Genomic DNA, 7,857 nt, shown 5'->3' with positions numbered 1-7,857 from the left:
TTATAAAGTAAGATTGCCGTGATGATGTGGAGATGAATCAGTTACGAAATCAACGGTGCTGGGAGAACACGTATTAATAAAAGGAAAACTTTACTTGGATTTTGAGCTCTCTTCACATACTACATTAAGTGCCAAATGGACAAAAAGTGAAGTATTTGTAAAAATCAGACCACAAAATATTAAAAACAAAATCTAGAATGTTGTTCTCTTAAAGGAACAGAATTAATTATAATGGAAAAGGTGGAAAAAGGGAGAGAAGGCAGTTCTGCCTGTGACAGAGATTTACACATCCGAGCTTTTTTGAAAGGGGGGTCCAGGTCAGATTTTTAGTTTTGTTTCTGTGGTTTGATATAATGAATTATATAGATAGGTATTCACCAAAGAAGAAAATGTGGATTGACTAAATACAGAGATGAAATGATTATATAAATATTAGGTACTTCAGTACAATGAAACCCAAGTAAACTAAGATTAAAGGAAGAATTAGGAAACAGCAGAGATAAATATGACAGGTGAGATTGAATATCTAAACTGCATAAAGAACTGGACTCATTAACAAAACCACATCCCTAAAAGGCAAGAGGTTCCAGGTTTACACAACATGAACTATAAAGAAGTAAATGATCCTTGAAAAAATGTCAGTTTCATTAGTAATTAAAGTAAAAAAGACACAAATTCCTAAGATATGTTATTACTTATCATCTTAGGAAAAAAATTAAAGAAATGCCAAAATCGATTGCAAGCAAATTTGTTGTACTTGAAACAGCAGAAACTAGGAAGAGTTTTGTGAGACAATCCTACTTGTTCTAAGGCAGTAATTCAGAGGAACACAAATAGCAAAACTAACTGCTGAATGACTAACCGTCCAAAGACGGTACAAGAGCAAAACTTTTAAGAATCAAAGGCTGCAGCAATAAAAAAGATGAGTGTAAACCCTTTACACATGAGCAAAATTTTATCTAACTTATCATCTAAAAAGTAGAGAAAAAATTATCTGTATACCATGATTAGCCCTAAAAAAGCGCTATGGCAACAGATGGATCTAGACTGAAAAGAATCTCCCAAATTTAAATATTGGCTATGTGATAGAGTTCTTGTAATCTATTTAAAATTATTTTAAAATAAATTTTACCAAAAATTAGTAAGACTGATCAACATATTATCGAAATAATAAACTCTAATGAAAAATTATCATAGACTTAGCCACTTTATTATTTCCAAGACCAAAAATATTATATACTTGGAAACTTCCAAATATTGTTACTTTGTAAGTTCACTGGCAAAATCCTAGAATACTAGACAAGGTCATGCAGTGACCAATTCCCTCATTCTGCCATTGAGGAATCTGAGGTCCACAGTGTGACACTCTAGCCCCTGAGCAGGGAGAACGGTTTCTCCATCCAGCATCTTCCCAGGCCTCACGGAGGCTCCGGGGTGCTGCAGACTGGTTTGCAAAGTGGAGTTCATGTCTGCAGAATCATAGTGTAAGAAGAAAATAGATTTGGAGGTGTTCTGTGTCTCCTAAGAACAGTATCCTTTCCTCTTACAGCATCTTATCATACTGGGGACTTGCATTATAGATGACTATTTACAGCTGTCCTCAGGATGCTCTGACCCACCTCAGCTGACATCCTCGCTGAACCCAAATTCTCCTTCCCTCATGTATGCTTGTACCAGTGCTTCCCTTACTCCAGGAGAAAAATCCTCTTTGCAGAATACTTTTTGCTCATTATTAGAAACATAAGAACATTCTAGATTTACTTTTTATCTTAGTTGAAGAAAGCTAAGTTGGTTTTCTCAAAGCATTTTTTTTTTCTGAGAACTGGGGGTGTTAAGAAGTGTTAAATTATTATCCGGGAAAGCGGGACAGACTGGCTCAGAGAGCTGTTAATCTTAAATTGGTAATGGGATTTCACAGGAGAGCAGACAGTACAGAGCCATCCATTTGGACACAAGACCCTTCTTCTATGGGGAGCATCGTGGAGACTTGGGTGTGTGAACACCCAAGCATTTGGGAGATGCTAGCCTATTTGTTATGTATCCAGGTGGCCCCTGTAAATCAAATTTACTTTGTAGTTTGATCAACTATATGAGCATGACATATTTTTGGAAGAGAAGATGTTTCTCTTTTCAAAACTTGTGAAGCAAACTGATGTTGGAGAAAATAGTGGCTTAAAATAGATTTTACACAGGCATTATTCATCTGCCTATTGATATGAACTAAAGTGGGTGCCATAAAGAATTGATCCTAACGAAGGCAGTCCATAAGTTATTTCAGCACATAAAAAAGATAAGCCTGATGAAAACTCCTCAATTCTGCATTTATTTCTCTAGCTTTGAAAAGAAACGGAAAGCACTGCTGATGAGTGTCTTAATGAGTTGCCCAGCATTTCATTTATGTGTGCTTTGAAAGACTCTTGAATAATACCAAGTGAATTCACAATTAACTTGCGAATGTCAATAGACCAGCCCTAAAGGAACGAGGCAAGAGGAAAGGCATAACTTTTCCTCTTACTCCAGCAAGTGAGCCAAGGAGTCAGCACACCTGCTGGCGTGTGGGTTGATACAGCTGTGTGTGTGTGTGTGTGTGTGTGTGTGTGTGTGTGTGTGTGTGTTTGCGCATGTGCACGCATGCTATTCTGGTCTCTGAGGGTTTGGCCTTATTAAGAGCAAGTTCACCTCCACCTGCTCCAGCATTTCCCTTTGGAAGAAGATCAATGAAGTGACAATTTTCACACATAAATGTTCCCACTAGAAAATTCACCCCATAGAAAACAGAGAGACCTTTATTCAATATTGTACTTTCTTGAAGTCTCCATCATTTGTAGTATCAGTTAATGCTTATTGAATGTCTCTTGGTAATAGTCCTGCACTTCTGGCTTTAGGTTTTGTTTTTGTGCATCTTCAAGAACAGAATGAAACCTTCCATTTTCTTTGGGGTGATCTTCACTGTGGTTTATTTGAGCTTTGTTGGGTGGCAGCAATGCGTGGAGTCTAACTAAGTGACTTATAACGTGCCTTCCCGCCAAGCCCAGGGCTCTTAGCAGGCACCAAGACTCAGTGTCCATTTCAGGTTCAGGAAAGCAGGCCATCACTGCAGAGAAACAGTGACTGAGATCAGAGGGCAGCTCCCCTGATGCCACCATGTAGACCACAGGTTCTGAACACCCCACACGGGGTGGACTCCTAGCTCTACCACCACCCAGCTGGGTGGCCTGGGGCAAATTAGCCACCTTCTTTGTGCCTCCAGGGCTGCTATGAGAAGCATATGGGTTAATGTACAGCATGCTGGCAACTCTGTGGGTGTGCTATCCGACTCTTTCCACTTAAAGTACAATGAATTCCTTGACTTTCTCTATAGGTATGTTACTCATATTACAATACCTCTCTTGTTATAATAAGAAGTGAATCTTAAATCTTTTATCCTCTGAACGTAGTCCATAAATGTGTCCTTATGCTGAATTGCAACGATAGTTCTTGACTCAGCAATGGCACCAGATCAACAGATAACCTTACTAAACTGTTTGTGGAAAAATGCGTTGAGTAATTAAAGCTACCATGTTCAGGGGAAGAAAGAACATCTTAACTATGGTCACAAAGACTGTCTTCTATAGAATTAACCTTTTAAAAATAATCCATTTAAATAAATTCATTTAAAAATCAAATAGGAATATGGACGTAAGCATCACACGTAATCAAGATATGTCTGAATGTGCAATTAGAAAAAGAAAAACCTTCTTTCTCTATGGGCTGTGCTTGGGATGGTACTTGGGATAAAAGCAGGAGGAGTCTTTGCTTAACTCAATTGTAACACCCAGCCTACCTGATTATTCACTCAACCAACCAACATTTATTGACTATAAACAACAGGGAGGGTGCTGTGGAGATACAAAGTTGAAAACACTAGGGTCCTCGCTCCCCCAAACCTTAGAACATGGAGATGGTCATGTGCAACGAATTTTAAGATATAATGTAAAACTGAAGACCAGGCACTACCCAAGGCAGCACTGGGTTGTAAAGCTGTAAAGCTCCTGGCTCTCATTTACAGCATCCTTGCCTTGTGCTTTTCATGCTGACCTGAGATGAATCCTCACCAGACACAAGTAGTGTGGTCTTCTTATCAACTCTGGAAGATCCTATTTTTGTCTAGGTTATATAAAATTATATGAGTCATTCTATTTTATATGTATGGCTTTTAAAAGCCTCCATATATTAAGCCAGCTATGAATATACCATCAAGAGGACTGCAACCATCAAGAGGGCAGTCTGCAGATTTTGATTTTAAGAATCAAACAGGAGATTTCAAAAAAGTGGGTTGTGGGCTTCCCCGGTGGCGCAGTGGTTGAGAGTCCGCCTGCCGATGCGGGGGACACGGGTTCGTGCCCCGGTCCGGGAAGATCCCACATGCCGCGGAGCGGCTGGGCCCGTGAGCCATGGCCGCTGGGCCTGTGCGTCCAGAGCCTGTGCTCCGCAATGGGAGAGGCCACAACAGTGAGAGGCCCGCGTACTGCAAAAAAAAAAAAAAATGTGGGTTGTAACTTTGGAGTAGGCATACGTAGGAAAATGTCCCCAGCCTAAAGGGCACACAGGCAGCCTCTCCTCTGGGCTCAGGGGTGCTCGGGGTGAAAGCCGGGCTCTCTTCCACGGGGTGTACTCATCCTATGTCTCACCTGCACGTTTTATTCTTTATTTACCTTTTATGAAGTCTGTGTCACTGGACCCCGGAAAACTATGGAGAATGGAGGATTTCCGTCAGTCGTAACTGCAGATGACATTTATGGAAGGACAGTCATACATATTTAGCTAGTTTATATTGGTTCCTGTTTAAGTGGTGTGATTGGCTAATTCCTTTTAACTTTACTTTTTAAAAAGCAAATGTCACAGATTGCAAAGTTTGTGAATAGATTCCAAATATGGTGAGATCAAAGATTAAATCTGCCTCCCAAAATGTCAGGAAAGAGAACAAGACCGATACGATGCATTTAAAACAGCCTGCAGGACAGCAAAATATGCTGATTAAATCTGAGACCCAGAATTTAAAATGATAAAATAAAAATACCAGTAAACGCTGCCGTGCAGGAGGATGCTTCGACATTCTTCTCAGCTGGACTGAAAATCTGACATTGGTCTATGAGGGCACTTTTGGAAAACACAAAAAAGAAGACCTAATGACTTAGGAGTGGATTCCTAGGATGAGCACGGAAAATAGTCCATAAATACACTGAGAATGTAAGAAAAGGGAACTGTTTTGTAAAAAATTTAAAGCCTTGAGGTTCTTAGATTTTTAACTAACAGGCTTTTCTTTTTGAAACATGTTTTCATCAGTGTCATCAGATTGTTTATCTACTATTTAAAGACCCCTCCTTCTCTCCTTCCTTTTGTGTGTGTGTGTGTGTGTGTGTGTGTGTGTGTGTTCTTAACAGGGATGATCCAAAGGAATTACTTTTATAAACTATCTAAGTAAAATATAAAAGACTGACATATTTCCTGTTCAGCATCAAGCACAGTGAATTACCTCAGCAAATGAAACTCGGCAAGGATCACACTGAAGGTAAGCCAGACAAGCCTTTCCACTAAAATCAGATGACACAAGAATGTCTATTTCCCCCCCACTTTACTGAATGACTTTCCAGGATCGAATGAAAACAAATAAGAGATATAAATATTGAAATTATTATAAATTATAATATAATTATAAATTATTATTCACAGACATAATCACTCATGTGGCAAAGAAAACAGAACAAAAAATAGGATTATTAAGAGTGTTCAATTAGCTGGCCTGTTAGAAGCTACAAATATTCAAATTGATAGTTTTTCCTATGTATCAAATAGTTATGATATCATTAAAAAAAATTGAAAACCCATTCACGGAGTTAAAGAAGATATAAAATACTCTAAATTAATAAAAAATGTACAAGGGCGCGGGCTTCCCTGGTGGCGCAGTGGTTGAGAGTCCACCTGCCGATGCAGGGGACACGGGTTCGTGCCCCGGTCTGGGCCATGGAGCGGCTGGGCCCGTGAGCCGTGGCCGCTGAGCCTGCGCATCCGGAGCCTGTGCTCCGCAATGGGAGAGGCCACAACAGTGAGAGGCCCGCGTACCGCAAAAAAAAAAAAAAAATGTACAAGGGCTATGCAATCAAAAGGATAGGATTTTACTGATGTACAGGGAAAATACCACACAAATACAGTGCTAAACGCGCAATACAGTATTCTTGGGTGTGAAGGCTTGGTATTATAGAGAACCAGAATTAGTACCTTGGAGAAACTGAATAATTCAGTGGGATTAGGGGAAGCTAGCAAGACACAAAGGTGGCTGTTATTGGGATCATGGCAACAATATGTAGTTTCTCCCAAGAAGGGACCAAGCACCCCACTCCAGGGGCACCAGGTGCTCTGCCGGCTGCCAAATGTACAGAGCACATGTACTTTCTGACCTATGGATATTCCCCATTATGTTACAATAACTGTGTTTAAAGACTATGTCAACCTAGGCATTAAATTGTCTATACATTCTAATAGCTCTGCGAAGAGAGATTTATTATCTGCCTTCACATTTTAAAAATTCACATTTTATCTTATATTTTAATTTGCTTGTTACAAGTCATTGAGAAGGCAAGAAAAAAAATTTTTATTAAACAGTGGCTAGCTGCAGAAGGAGGCCAAATATGCGTTTTTAGGCCACACTTAATCATAATCTTGACCTTTCCCCAAGCGCTCTTAAAAATCAATGGGAACAAAAAGAAAATCAATAATGGCACAAAATGCTCCTATATTTTTTAAAACAAAGAATGAAACAAATGATAAAAGTTAAATATTAGAAAATTGTTAGTGGAATTCAGGCAGACTTTTTCCCATCATTGTTCTCCATAAGAATCATGCTTCAATACCTTCAATTCAGGCTCATTCAGAGGTTTCAAGGCCATAAATTTCAAAAGATAATGCTCAAGATGACATCTGGATGTCCCACTTGTGCAAAGAGGATGAACACCACAAAAAGAAACTCAGGCAGTGACTTGGGGGTGGAAGAGACATGAAGATTTTTTAAAGTGGCATTTTTCCGCTTACACTAGAAAATTTTTGTTTCTTATTTGTAACTGCTTTTGAAAAATGAAAACATTTAAAAGGCAGAAAAGTACAGAAAAAAATAATATAACAAACACCCATGAAGCTACCATCCACATCTATAAAAACAATGTAAAGAATTACTGAGAAACACCCTTTCCTTTTTCTTTTCACAGGGACCACTGGCATCCTGTCTTTTCCTAGACTTTTATCATATCTGAATAGTACCAGAAACAAAGCGCAGTGTTGTTCTGTATGTTCTAATCGTACCAAATGGCATTCTATATATACCCAGTATTGAGCAATTTGCTATTGTTCACTCATTTTGATGTTCTGGATGACCATCTCTCCTAGAACATATAAGCCCAGTTTGTTTTATTAACATTTGATTAATATTCTTGTCTCTATACCATAAGCTAATTTTTCCATTTTCCTACTGATGGACACATCATTTGCTTTCCATTGTGTATTATGATAGATGATGCTGAAATGAATATTTTGGAAACTGTCTTCTTGGGGACACTCACTGAAGTCTCTCGAAGAATATCAAACAAGTAGCATTTCTGTTCAAAGGTATGCCTAATTTTATTCTTCTAAAGTAATTATTTTAATTTTCACTATCAACAGCCATGTACCAGCTCTCAATCCTTCATATGCAATCCTACCAAGGGATTGTCAGGCTCTTCAAATGTTACCAGTCTGATGGTTGTGTGACTGAAACTCCCTGTCAGTAATTTGCTTTCCTCTGACTATGAGGGAGGTTGAATATCCATTCCTCTGTTTTTTTGTAAT

Source organism: Delphinapterus leucas, chromosome 3 (genome assembly GCF_059928025.1).
Source record: "Delphinapterus leucas isolate spDelLeu-1000000601 "Yukka" chromosome 3, BTC_Dleu_Yukka2, whole genome shotgun sequence".
Taxonomy (NCBI): domain Eukaryota; kingdom Metazoa; phylum Chordata; class Mammalia; order Artiodactyla; family Monodontidae; genus Delphinapterus; species Delphinapterus leucas.
Note: the sequence above shows the minus strand (reverse complement) of the source record.